Below are 15,000 nucleotides of genomic sequence, written 5' to 3'. Positions count from 1 at the left end.
GACAGTAACAACAGACGAATAGGAACTTTCACAATTATAAATAAAAAAACGCGCGAGTTATCTTCTTTGAAGATACAACATCAAAAATAATGCAAATCAATGATAAGACAACAATCAAATCAAATAAATAGTACTAGTACTATAGGTCTAGCCCGAGCTAGCCCGAGCGAGCGAGCGAGTGTCGTCTTCTTCTTCTACCAGATATGCTTCCGAGATCCGTAGTAACGTAACCCTACGTCGTCCGCCGCCGACGCTCCGTATCCCAGGTGTCTGTAGGTGTTTCTGCGCCCCGCCGACAGAGGGCCCCCGAAGTCGCCGAACAGCACGGCTGGCCCTGGGTCCGCCAGAGGAGATGGCCAGGCCCACATACCCTGGAGGAGACACACTATCGCCATAGCCAAAGATACCTGCAACAGAGGAAGGGAGAAGATGATGAAGACGCTTTCCGTTAGAGAGAGAGAGAGAGAGAGAGAGAGAGCTGTGATTTAAACCTGATATACGTTCAACATCAATCTCTTAAAAAAAAAACACACATTAATTATACATACAAATAAATATATGCAGACCTTGATAAACACAAGCAGTCAGTGCAAGTCACTCTGACGTAGAAACTAAACTTTGCAAAAAAAAAAAAAAAAAAAAAATATATATATAAATATTCGTCTTACTACGTCAGTAGCTTCAGTGTACCAAGCCCTTAACAACAGCTATTCAAACTGAACATTAACCATATACCAGCGCACACGGCAAGTCGACCTTGAACACGGTAAACAGCAACAAAGGGTACGTATATAACGAATGGTTATAAACGGCGTAGGTTATATACATAACATACGTGGGTTTTAATCCTAATGGACAAATTTGTTTTTTAATACATTGACGTCACATACAGTTACGTGCTTATCTAACGAGTAAATTGATATTATATGAGCTAAAACTGCGTTCCTATGGTGAACGTCTTCAAGGACTAAAATTATGCACCGTCTATGAACAAAAGAGCGCCCCAGGGGGCCTGTAACTTACGAAATTCATGGTCTTCACGCCCGCCTAGCCTTCGAACAGAGATCCGCGCTCAAAGCAGAGAGGATACCGACTGCCATCTTGAGGCAGAGCGATTCCAGACCACTGGGAGGAGCTTACGGCTAGGCCGAGTTGGCCCGGGACCAGGTCCAGGGCACTTCTGTTTACTTGAATGTTTTCTGAATAACGGTTACACTTGGCTCAACAGATGATGCTTATCGAGGACTTTAATGTCAGATGTCTATAGATTGATCAGCAGGATATGGAGTGGGTCCTACTCTGACGTAAAAGCAGGAATAAATAGTTAGAATATAGCCCTACTGGGCTACAGAGTGACATTAGTACTATATGTCTGGACACGGGAAATGCTTTCCAATATATGTCTTTTTTTTCACGGGAAAAATCCTCTAGAGAGTTTCCTACTAGAGATGACATCAGTCTGGAATTCCCAGTTGCGCCTTCTGAAGCAACAAATGCGGAGCTGTCCTGTCCGAATCAATCTGGACAGATTACCGCAAGACTAGGCCAATGTATGTTTAACCACGAGCACCGCGTCACTTGAATGTTTCAGATATTTGTTTCCGGTTGACGACCGGAAACGCTAGGGATCTTGAACTCACTCTCAAGGTCGTCAGATCTTGTCTTTCTTTCTGTGTTTTTTCTTTGTTTGTTTGTCTTATTTTTTGTGGGTATACGATGGCAGAAAGTCCAAGTTTGCAGTTACAGTCTACTGAGTCTAGTCTTGGTGCAGCTTCAAGCAAAGAAGCAATGCATTAACCGCAAACTAATTCTTGCATTTTAATCACTTACATTTTACCTAATTATTTATGAATTTGTTAATCCATTTGCTATAATAATTTATCTCTTCTCTCTGTATTTCCCAATTCTGTTAAACTTCTTTCAAATGAATACCATAATATTCTTTGGAAGCTCGAATTCCATTATCTTCTGTTAACCTTTCAAATGAACATCACAATATTCTTTGGAAGCTTGAATTTCAAGTCAGTGGGCCCCTTTGGTGGTGGGCTTGTTCCATTTGAATAGGATTCGACTTCATACTACTACTACTACTACTACTACTACTACTACTACTACTACTACTAATAATAATAATAATAATAATAATAATAATCGATCAGGCAAAGATCCTCTGGGACAGGTATCAGAACAGATAGGGTGATGCGTGCAAATTAATAGACCAGACGTGACGTTGATTGACAAAATCAAGAAGAAAGTATCACTCCTTGATGTCGCAATACCATGGGACACCAGAGATGAAGAGAAAGAGAGGGAAAAAATGAATAAGTATCAAGACCTGAAAATAGAAATAAGAAGGATATGGGATATGCCAGTGGAAATTGTACCCATAATCATGGGAACACTAGGCACGATCCCAAGATCCCTGAAAAGATATCTAGAAAAACTAGAGGCTGAAGTAGCTCCAGGACTCATGCAAAAGAGTGTGATCCTAGAAACGGCGCACATAGTAAGAAAAGTGATGGACTCCTAAGGAGGCAGGATGCAACCCGGAACTCCACACTATAAATACCACCCAGTCGAATTGGAGGACTGTGATAGAGAGAGAAAAAGAATAAATAATCATAATAATGATTATAATAATAAGAGTACTAGTGTGGAGCACTGTAGCCCCCAAAAGCTATTGCATTACTTAAACGGCTCACTTCATTACTAGTTTTGGCAAATGTCTTGCCATCGTCTTCTTCTTTCCCTATATTTAAGGGGGCTTGGGACCGGCCTAAGTAGGGCTGGATTTCACCCCCAAATAGCTGTGGATAGGTCCCTCAACAAATAGACTGGTTAATTAGGAGTTCAAACAACTTTACCCAGGGCAACAGAAGCCAATTTTAATAGTCTAGTATTATCAGCTGACTGAAAATTATTTCTAATTTAATTAATATTTAGACATTTTTTGTGGGCGTCTTTCATCCCCCCCCCCATACGTATAATTAATATCTTTAGTTCTTTTTTTATTTTTTTCTTTTACTCTTTAACGTGCCCCCATTTTTTTTCTCTTTATACGACATTTTTGTGGGCGTCTTTCATCCATACGTATATATTTTTTTAAATATTAGAGCTATGGAGGATATATTAAGCATTGCTTTTTCATTGCTTGAAGCAAGCAGAGTTTAATAATCCAGTGTACTTCGCTTCAACTGGGCCTCATTCATTATATATTGTTTAAAAATAAAAAGAAAGCTGCGTTTTTTAACATAGTCTACCAAAAGAATTTATCGTTTTCTATGTAACATCTCCACCCAATTACATTTTCTTTCTCAAACTAACGAGGAAAAAACGGCAAAAAACATATTAACGGACACATGTAAACTAATTTAAGCCAGCAGTGTCCATATATTGGTATATTAATCATATTAATCCAGCTGGGATTAATATAGCATCCAATGGAGGGTAACAAGAAGCTTTAGAAAACGATTAAACTCATAATTTCGCGTGGCATTTCCTTATCATCTTGGGGCTTCTGAAAATCTTATCTATAAATCTTTAATAAACATATAAAACCAACATTTTGACCTCGTCTTTTGCGAGGTTTATGACCGCATAGTTTTCTAGAAGTTTTGGTCTTGCTGTTGCCAACTTCAGAAGTTTAAACGGACCGTGGCTGATTTGGACCTTAATCTTGGCTGATTCGGACCCATACTAAAAATTTTATATTATAGCAATGGGCATTTCTATATAAGCATTCCGCATCGTTCGTCCCCGCGAATACGAAAGCCACCACGAATTGGGGCGTCAAATATATTTCGCCGTGTTTAGTACGAGCCCCTGGGGGTTAATTACAGGCGTCCGATTAAATATTACTTAAAATTCTTGTTCAGGAGGTAAAACTGCATAGAAAAATCGGCCAATCACATGAAGGTCCGAATAAGCCTGGATAAAGGTCCGAATGAGCCAGTACATGGTCCGAATCAGCCAAGGTGCGAATGAGCCTGCTCCCAGTTTAAACTTGGTGCATATAATCATCACTGTTTTTCAAGCAGATATTATGAGTTTCAGCTCAGTTTGAAAAGTTAATCTTATTGGTTTCATTGTTTTTCCTCAATATATAGACTAATCTTTGATATATCTCACGTTCAGACGTTCACAGGCTCAACAAACGAAGGTAATGACTCAGAAAATGGAAATATTCACTGTTTATTCAGTTCCTATTATCACATCTTCCTTCTCCTTCTACTTCATCATCATGAGTCTACTTCTCTTCTTCTATCGTGTTGGCGTGTAGACAGGAGGGGAGGTAGTGGGACTTCCTCGCTCGCTAAGTAGCTGAGCGATCAGACGCTGCTTGATAGAGGCGATGGTTCCTAATATACTTCCCAACCAGTTGTTATTATTCCCCCAAAATAACGGACTAGCCACGGGATTGGCCTCTGGGTCGGGTCCTGGTACAGGAGAAGCTTGGCTCGAAAGAGCAAAGACACCCAACATCACGAGAATCACAAAGGTGTTACCGAGCGTCTGAAAAAGAAAAAAAAAAACTAGTATAAATATTAAATAGATAAACATTGAAGAACGTAATTGTCATAATTCCTTTCCATCTACATAGCAGAACGATTCTTTTTGCTCTAACTGGTCCCAAGAAGCTTGAGTATAGGTCTATGTCATTCAAACTAAAACTGAAAATGCATGGTTATAACCAGACCAGTTTCATTTTCTCGTATACACTGCAGATAAGCTCACTCTCACATACACTCGAGTTTATACTGGGACACCTCCAAGTGAGCTATGCCTCTTTTATACAGATAGGACCACCGCCAGTGACCTAGAGGCTTCTAGGACAACCAGACGAATTTCCCACAGGACGTTCGAAAGTCAACCACAGGATGACTGGAGTCTTACGATCACGAATCGAAAATTGATTTTTTTATATTGATTTTTTTTTTAAATGAGAGAACTGGTTTAAAAAGCTGTGCAACTGGGCAAAAACTGCTCGGACAAAAAACCTGGAAAGCACAGGATTAGCCAATGGCTTTTACACTCATAGGATTGAGCAGTAATATTTGACCTTCAAAGCCGACATCCTAAGTAAATAGAGCCAACCTGTCATATATAAGTCATATTCATTTCGTGAATAAAAGATCTTATATTCTACTTTTTCTGAACTATCTTATGACATCCATTGGTGCTGTCACCTTCTGTAGTATGTTTCTAATTATGGCTGATTCCTCAGTCTACGTTCTAGTCTCATCCGTACGTTGCAAAGGATGACAGGTTTGAGATAGGCCTAGGTATGGTTCTCAAGATTCTGCCATTTCCTTATTCAGTTAAGTTTTCCTCATCGAGCCAAGCAAACTCTTCAATTTCCATTGTCAGGTTGACAGAGAGAAGGACATTCTGAGTTGTATCACCAAGAGATCGATTGTATCACCAAGAGATGGGGCTACATCAAAGGAGCTATATAAGCGCCCAGGTCACAGGGTTACAGGCCTATAGTTTCTCAGGTGAATGTTAGCATATCGAAGTTCTTGCAAATGTATTAGGAGTCATAAATAAACACAACTTTATTTTCATTTAGTTTCGTCAGCGGGGAATAGTCCCTCGGCATATTATAAGTGAACGTTAACCATTAGTTGAAAGTACTGATATAGTCTATGTGCGTTTGTGACTGAGAGAGAGAGAGAGAGAGAGAGAGAGAGACGAGAGGCGAGAGAGAGAGAGAGAGAGAGAGAGAGAGAGAGAGAGAGAGAGAACGAAAATAACTAATCTTTCATTTCCAAGGCTAATATTAGAGAACTACAGAATTTGCAAGTGTTCTATAGGTCTAGGGCTGTAATGACGTCAAAATTCTCTGGTTTAGTTTAAGTTCGGGAAAAGATGATTATAGGTCCCCCCACCCCCGAGTATATTAAGTATGTTGGGGTTTACTCTCACGAAGAACTATAAAACAGACAATGATAATTTCACAGTTTCTGATATTCATTTTAAGGAATGCAGCTTCGAGTTCTGGGAAGAAGAAGAAGAAAAAAAAAAAGTTCTTGGAAACATGTTTTTTCCCTTCATAACAGAGGAAAAAATAATTTTTTTTTATTGATTTTTTTTATTATTCGTTTTGAAATCAGGCTGTTGGATTTTATTATTATTATTATTTTTTCATTCTATCACGTGTGGTTGTTTTTATGCTACACAAATTGCAACAGATCCGGTGGTCGTTGGCAGTTTATCTCTCTCTCTCTCTCTCTCTCTCTCTCTCGTCTTTCTCTCTCTCTCTGCTCTCTCTCAATCTCCTCTCTCTCTCTCTCTCTCTCTCTCTCTATATATATATATATATATATATATATATATATATATATATATATATATATATATATATATATATATATATATATATATAGTGTATGTGTGTAGCCGATACGTATACACCTATAGCTGGTTCACTTAAGGTAGATTCTTTGGTGAACCCTATTCCTGCAAGACGTTTGTTTGGCGGCCGCTGATTGGCTGGGAGCTGCCTACCTCCCGGTACCAGCCAATCAGCGGCCCACAGACAAATGGAGCAACAGAGAAGCCTTATGGTACTATTTGTCAAATCTCCATTACCGACGTCTCGGAGCCTTGCCCAGTTATACCGTATCTGTATAAACTACAGGTACATTTAAAATCGAATAAAAACAGTTCATTCTACGTACGAAATCACCGTACAGCTGTAACGAAGAATGTTACTGGGCGTAAGTGAAGAAGAAGAAAAAATGAGTCTAAGGTACGGTACAGAAGAAGGGCGCCCACAGTAGTCCATCCACCGTTGATGGGTGTGTACTTTTAAGCGCCCGTTGAGGACAATGATACTAAAATGTCTACGCTATAACCGTATTCTCAATTATATTCACATTTGTATTAGCGTTTACACGAATGCTAGAGAAATCAGATGTTAAACTACGCGGTTATGAGCCTACGAGGTTTCCCGCCATAATTAACTAGACCATGTACACGGCAATAAGATGCTCAGTCTGTCTTTTGTGTATTATAAAAATAAACTAATAGTCAATGGGTTGGTTGTAGTATATATAAATACACGAAGTATATTGCTAATCATACAAGTATTTTCAAATAAAATAAAATATTAAGTCGTAACTGAATCTGACTGTCTGCCCTAGCCAGGAATCGAATCATGGCCGGTAATTGACGCAATTATCAATTATTATAATGATTATTATATAATAAAAATGGCGAATCATGAAGCCATACTACGTAAATCCTCCACTTGCGCATCGGTGTAGGCACCTTTTTTCCCCTCGTATTCGTGCGCGCGCAGACCGATGACGTCATCGTATGACCGAGGTTAATAGGTATAATAGTAGGTAGTACTTATATTGATATGGGTCAGTGGACCATCGGGCGTTGAAGGGTAGATTCAACGTTAGCATTTTTGCTGGTGTTATAGGTCTAATGGCAGTGCTTTGGCGTTTTAAATGCGAAATCAGGATTCAGAAAGAAGCGCATAGACGAAAAACGAAGAATGAACAGAGACATAAAGAAGACGGCAAGAAAAAACGAAGGCAAGTGAGATTTTATCCGGCTCAAGTCGAGGTCTGGACAACATTTTCGACGCATAGCTGAAGAATCAGTTTCTTATTTTTCTCGTGAAATTAAAAATACATTTCACGATGAAGTAATAACCAATTACTTATTATAAATAAAAAAAAAGGAACCAGGAATTGGAATTCGGTCGTGAAACCTGGAATTGGAAACGCGATGGTTCAAGGTAAGTATAATTGCGTATATACAATTCGACTGTTTATTGTTTATTAATAATATTATCACGTTTCCATATTCATCATTATAATAATTCTTTAATATCCAGTTCCTCGTCAATATTTTTTAGATAATTCATTATTATTCTGCATATTTATTTTTTAAATGACCATATAATGTCGGTGGATTCGTTAGGTTATAATGTGAGTTTGAATTCAGCCCCTCTTTGCTTATGGTTAAACCGGTGAATAATTCGACCAATTATTCTAACTTTCGTGTTGCTATTGTTGATAATTATACTTCACGAATGTAACTCTAGTGGTTCCAAACTGTTATTTTGTGATATTGTCGTCATTGACGTCGAAATATAATGGTTTAAAACCTTGTCTGAACTGTAAACCTAACCAACGATGAATAATTCGATCAATATTCAATTTTCTTGTTGATATTGTTGATAATTATTCTTCAAGAATGTAATTTTCGTTATACCAACCTTTTATTTGTAATATTATCGTCACTGACATCGAAATATAATAGTTTAAAACCTTGTCTGAACTGTACCTAAATATAATCCAGTATTTTGGTCTAACCGTTGAATAATTCGGCCAATCATTCAACTTTCTTGTTGATATTGTTAATAATTATTCATCATAAATCGAATTCTAGTCATACCAACCTTTTATTTTGTAATATTAACGTCATTTACGTCATCACATGAAGTTTTGAAACGTAGACCTAACCAGCATAGACCGGTTGAATAATTCGACCAATTATTCAACTTTCTTGTTGAATTTGTTAATCATTATTTTCGACTAACCCAATTCTATTAGTTATAATCGACCTTGGTAATTCTTCAGAAGCACTCCGCACTGGATATTAAAATAAATAATCACCTACATGGAAAGAGCATGTGAAAAGCAATATAAAAAGTAAAGTCATTATATGAAAGATTGAACGGGGTGGAATTAAGTGATCTTGATAAGTTTTACCTCGAATTTTTTGTAAGTCGGGAGAGGTGTTTCCTCTGCGGTAATGTTTACTTTTAATGAGCCCTCTTACTTACTTTCTTACGCAAACAAAAGCAGTTCCAGTTACTCATTATTGCTGAGAAGTGTGACATCGTTATGACGTCATGGGTTTCATAACCAATTACGAACGACTTTAGTCGAAAACTAAGTTTCACTAGCATTTCAGCGGAGTAATAAAGTTACCTGTCCAGTGTCCACTGGTATCCTTGTTTGATTGAATACTCGAATAATGAAGCAAAAACCGGCATTTTGTCTTCCTGTAGCTATGGCAGAGGCAGTGGCTGGCCCTTCTGGCATTAATTTTGACAGAGACCTTCGATTTCCTACCGATTGTTTGTAGTGCAATGTGGGTTACGGTGAATTTTATCATTATTTCTCTAGTGGTGGTAAAGAAGTTGTGATTGAATATGCTTAAAGACATAATTTAATTCTAAAGCAAAAAAACTGCGAGTGTTGTGGAGCTATTTGTCGGATCGACTACAACAGGCACACCTTTAGGTGTGATCGCTCTGTAGTGACGAAAGGACGTCGGCGTAAGCGTTGCGACACCCAAATCCATTCGCGTGCGCAGCGCAACATTACCTCTTGCCAGTAAATGCCGTGCTTGCCAAGAATCTTTCAATATGCGGATAAGGCACGAAGTGCCGTTCCGCCACGGCCTTACTGACAGCATACACAAATTGATCGTCGCGGATATGTAGTCGTAACCTACTTTGTTTGTTGTTGTTTTGGTATCGCCGCCATATAGGTTTTGGTGTTCTTCCGCCGATTTCGGTCGGCGGTCGAGTGGGCCCGCGAATCTGTAGGTGCTCCCAATTATTATTATTGCTGCAAAGCACTCCTTTCTGGTATTTCCCCACCCAAAACCCCAATTCCCAACTGGGGGCCCCCAAGGTTGTTGGGTGGAAAAGAGGGTTAAAATAACATTTCCTCAAGAAAACAAGATGAGGTTCACTGAAAAAACACCATTAAATGAAGGATTGTTAATTGTCTTTTAGAAAGTGGTGATGCGGCTTGCTTCTGAAGAATTACCTTGACCTTTAATTCGGTAATAACAGCGCTATTAGCGTTTATTTACTTCATTACATCGAATCTCCGTCAGCCTCCAACTTGACTTTGAGAGAAGCCCGCTATATTGCGCTCCCTGGCGCATATTCCTGAAGTCTGGATGGAAATAGACCCTCTCGGATATTAGAACCAACCAGAGCGTGTTTTGGAGAGGTGACGTTGTGAGACTCCGCCCTCCTTAGTGTTACCACCTATAAACTTTTCTTAATTCTTGCAAAAGCACCAGTTTTGAAAATATTAATCTTATATAATACGTTGTAATATTGGTAAATATATCAGTTATTATAGATGCATACAGAATATATGTATCAACTATGCTGTACCAGTTAGCATTTACGCTGTAGCTTATTATTATAAAAAGGTACTGAGAGTCTGAGTACGCAAGGTATATGGCACCATTGCTCAATGTAAACAAACTGCATGTGCTGTTCCTGTTCTGTAACTTAAGTCGAATTGATTGAGTCTGTGGTCTATAGTCCTCCAAGTCGTTGTTCTCGTCGTGTGTTACTTGTACTTAGTGACTATGGAGTGTACAAGAAATCCCGAGTTGCTAGATTTTGAAGGCAGTGGCTTCCATAACATTATTTTGCAGAAAATAAAGATTTCGTGGGCTTACGAACTAATGCTAAATCAAGGGAAGATTTCGACAAGTGGAGAGAAATATTCAACATCAAGAATTGTATGTAATTAATTTTTTGTATATAATAAACTTTTGTATAAAATAATCTTTTGTAAAAAATTTTTTTCCTTATATTCCAAGCTATGCAGTTGATTTTAAAATTTACAGTGAAATATCAGCAAAGGAAAGCTTTTTGGTATCCGAGGCTGCAATGGTAATATGTATAATACAAGCAAAGCAAAAATTTTGCATAGTTTAGGAAATCTGCACAACAAAACCTGAGCATGGCCTTGGTTGTAATACACAGCGTAAATTTGTGCTTTATTACATATCTGTGCAAATTGAAAATTTTTTCTGGTAAATTTTCCTTTGACTAGAATGAATTTGCTACTCATTTCCGTTGGATATTATTAAAAGAATATGTTTTTTTTATTGCAACATAGATTTACCCTAGCAACTAAAATAAAGGTCTATATTTCCTGTCTCACACCATGTATACTTCCGAACATGAATTACCATCCGTATTCTAGCCTAACCTGACTAAATATGTACATTTCAAAAATATTGAGTAAAAACTACAAAATAACAATAGAAAATATATATGTATATAATCAGCAAAAAACAAATCAACTTGCAGAAGACATATATATGATCAACAGGGCAAAAGTTGTGCATTTTGAAGGGTACAATGATTCCAAATAAAATTCAAAGTAACAAAAATGTTAAACTATCAGCCTACTTCATGTACTAAATGCCTAAGTGTCGAGGCCAATATGAGTAGTTGAGTCATTTTTTCAATGGGTGAAGTATTACGTAACGAAACAGCTGATTGCCAGGGGATCATAGTCCTCCTGTCGAGGCCAATATAAGCAGTCAAGTCATTTTGCAACGAGTGAAGTATTACGTAACGAAACAGCTGATTGACATGGGATCATAGCCCTTCTGGTGTGTTTCATTGAGCAATGTTGCCAGCCATATGCCTTGCGTATCTCGGTAGTACTTTTTTTTTTAATAATTATATTTGCCAATATTATAACCTCTCACAAGATTTTATTCTCAAAACTGGTGCTTCTGCATGAATTATTATGTAATGAAGCGGCTGATTGTCATGGGCATGGCTTTCTGCGTGTTTCATTGAGCAATGGTCCCATATGCCTTGCATATCTCAGTAACTTATGATGCATAAGCGATAGCGTAAATATTAGCTAGTACAACATAGTTGATACATATTTTCTGTATACATCTATAATAACTATATTTACCAATATTAAACCTATCATATAAGATAAGATTAATATAACTGGTGCTTCTGCAAGAATTAAGAAAAGCTTATACGTGGTAGCGCTAGAAGGGCGGAGTCTCACGACGCCACCGCTACAAATCACGCTCTGATTGGTTCTAATATCCGAGGGGGTCTATTTCCATCCAGACTTCAGGAATATGCCTCCCGGGCGAGGGGAGTTCCAGGCATACCAACATTACGGGAATCCAATTTTTAAATTATCATATGGTGTTAATTCTATAGTTATGTCACGTGATGTTGGCATCCTTGTTGCTTTCGTTCATTTCGGAGTGTATCGTTTGATATGGTCGTGAAATATGGTCGTCAACATTTAGTTTATTGTCTATAGCTACCATTTTACGACACTATTGCCAGAAATACGCACGTTTTATGATAAGTATGACTCTTGGACGAAAAGTATTGGACACACTTCCAAGTTACGCGAATACGTAGTAGGGTTTAAGTTTATTATTATTATTATTATTATTATTATTATTATTATTATTATTATTATTATTATTATTATTATTATTACAAATTGGCATGTTCTGGTGTAGTAATGCCTATATAGATCAGTGTTCTCCAATGGTATTCGAAAGTTGCTAGGAACGAAAATTATTAGTTATTAAAGGAAATGGCCCAATTATTCACAAAAAATAAAATTTGTCTTGCAATTTATTAGCGTTTACTGGGCTAATGATTTAATTGTGTAGGGAAAACATAATATTCTTTAAAATATTCATTCACGAGGAAAAGTTACCAGCATACATTTGGGTAAACTGATGAGGGCTAATATAATACAGATATATATGTATTTATGTACGTATGTATGTTTAACTGAATCACGAAAATATTACTTGTAATTCAGGAGAATAATATATCGTTACTAAAATCACTCTCCTTCTGTGGTTATTGTGTATTAAAGGTTCAAAAGGTGAAAGGTCATATAATAGGGTTACATCAACAATTTCAGAGGCATAAACTTTATTGAAAAATAACATAGAAGTATAACTCTTTAGTATTTAATCCCGTTATTACCTGGATACACAGTCTGGGTTATATTTCGTCTACCATTAGAGAAGACTTTTAACAATTGGCTAGAAAGAGTTAATTGACTTATGCATTTAGATTATGAAAGGTCCTTCCTGGTGATTCTCAGGTATAGATCGGCTGGTATCGGCCAGGAATTCACAGATACCGATACCACAAACAATAGCCCATACCGATATCAATACTACAAACAATAGTCGATACCACCGATACCGATACCTGGGCACATCCCTAATTATTATATATGTAGATAAAGACAGATGCCACGAATTAAGGAGAAACAGTGGAGTGCTCCTGGTGCTTTCGGCTTCCTGTCCTAGCACACTCCATTGTTTCGCGCCTTTTTTAAAGGCATATATTTCGCGCCCAATTTATTTTATTTTATATATATATATATATATATATATATATATATATATTATATATTATATGTATGTATGTATGTAATATATATGATTTATATAATTGTATACATATATAATTATATAATTACGTATTACTTAATAGGCCAATAGAGTATGTATAACTCCATTGTTAGCAAAGATCCAATTGGCGACACTTGGGACTTGTTTCTTTAAGACGTAGGTATAATACATCAGCAACGTACCAATGCCTATGCATCTTGGGGCAGTTCCTGAAGACGTACATCGTTAACGTACCAATGCCTACGCATCATCTATGCCCTTCAGGGCATAAAAAAACTTTCTGATTCCCTTCAGCAGTTCCTTCTTTCGATCCAAACTCAGGAAGAGAGGGCTGGGCCCCGGGTCAGCCACTGGGTAGGGGTTGGGCGCGGGCGAGGCGTACCCAATTTCCGTCAGTGCTAGGAAGCCCAGCAGGACTACTAGGGCTAGCGTGACCTATTTAAAAAAGAAAAAGAAAAAAAAAGTTAGGTAGTTGAGTATATATTATTTTTGCATTCCAGGAGTTTTGGGTCCATACTGAAGGTATTATATTGAATGTTTATCAAGATTTTTCGTTAAGCAAAAATGAAATATAGACATAGATAGATATTATTATTATTTATTATTATTATTATTATTATTATTATTATTATTATTATTATTATTATTATTATTATTATTATTATTATATTCAGGGGGCCATTGACTTGAAATTCAAACTACCAAAGAATATCATAGCGTTCATTTGAAAGTAGTAACAGAAGGTAATGGGAAATACAGAATGAAGAGATATATAGTAGAATCCAGGAATAAAATTGATTTTGAAATTATCTGAAAAGACATCTTAGTTCAAGACCTAATGATTTATTTTGACCAAGCAGTAATATCTCGATGACGTTCACGTATGTATGAACTTATTCACGAGTTGCTTGCAAAATAATTTTCTAAATGCATCTCCTTTTGATTGTCTAAAGTCATGGTAAATGTTGTAAGGTGATAGTAATATTGGATATTAGCATAATGGACTTTTAGAGACCGCTGATATCTTTCAAATTACGTCTATACTCTGTTTTTTTCCATCTGTCCATTCGCCTGTGGTGTTTGCGCATGGTAACACTGCGTCCCGGGGTTTGAATAATATCCTATTTCGAATATTAACGGTGTAATTCGCATTCAGTAAATTATTAAAACACTTTTCAGTTGCAAATGTACACCTAGATATCCTTTTATTTACCTAAAACGTACACGTAGTGTAACTATTTAAAGCCCGGGAAAATCCGAGACGCAGTGTTACCATGCGAAAACACCACAGGCGGATGGACAGATGGAAAAAACAGAGTATATTCATTCCGAATTGGCTTTAAAAATTTAACAAGCTTTCAGGTGCTTTTGCAAACACATTGAAAAGATTCTGTGGTTAATTCAATTCCTTGTTTGGAAGCGGTACTATAATCATCCGCCGGTAAGGATTCACGAAACTTGGAAGGAAGATAATATAGAGTTTAGGCCAAAGGCCAAACGCTGGGACCTACGAGGTCATTCAGCGCTGGAAGGGAAAATGGCAGTAAGAGGATTTGGTAGGTGTAACAGGTGACGAAAGCCATGCAGTTGGAATAAGAAACAGTTGGTCGAATGACAAACGGAAGAAAGAGAATATGAAAGGAGGTACAGTAAAAGGAATGAAGAAAGTTGCAAATAACCTTTTAAGTAATTCCTACAGTGCACCACGTGACGTGCACTGACATCACTATTACCTCTGTGGAGCACTAAATTTTGTATAATTAAAAACTGCAGTTTTATCAATAC

The 15,000-nt window shown here is 37.3% G+C and overlaps 2 long non-coding RNA genes across 2 annotated transcripts in view; both read right to left on the bottom strand.

Moving 5' to 3' along the window:
* Positions 1-1,852, bottom strand: part of LOC135204288 (uncharacterized) — a 1,875-nt gene extending 23 nt beyond the window's left edge. The window contains exons 1-2 of the long non-coding RNA XR_010312164.1: positions 1,024-1,852; positions 1-407 (exon numbers count right to left, since the gene is read on the bottom strand). The exon at positions 1-407 is cut by the window's left edge and continues 23 nt beyond it. This is a non-coding gene — a long non-coding RNA (uncharacterized LOC135204288). The remainder of the gene's footprint in view (positions 408-1,023) is intronic.
* Positions 1,853-4,175: 2,323 nt separating this feature from the next.
* LOC135204284 (uncharacterized) lies at positions 4,176-4,894 on the bottom strand. Its single transcript, XR_010312160.1, has 2 exons — positions 4,697-4,894; positions 4,176-4,512 (listed from the first exon to the last, which is right to left on the bottom strand). It is a non-coding gene; the product is annotated as an uncharacterized LOC135204284 (long non-coding RNA).
* Between the last annotated feature and the right edge of the window lie 10,106 nt (positions 4,895-15,000).

The sequence above is a fragment of the Macrobrachium nipponense genome, chromosome 24 (assembly GCF_015104395.2).
Source record: "Macrobrachium nipponense isolate FS-2020 chromosome 24, ASM1510439v2, whole genome shotgun sequence".
Lineage (NCBI taxonomy): Eukaryota > Metazoa > Arthropoda > Malacostraca > Decapoda > Palaemonidae > Macrobrachium > Macrobrachium nipponense.
Note: the sequence above shows the minus strand (reverse complement) of the source record. Positions and strands in the feature narration are given on the sequence as shown.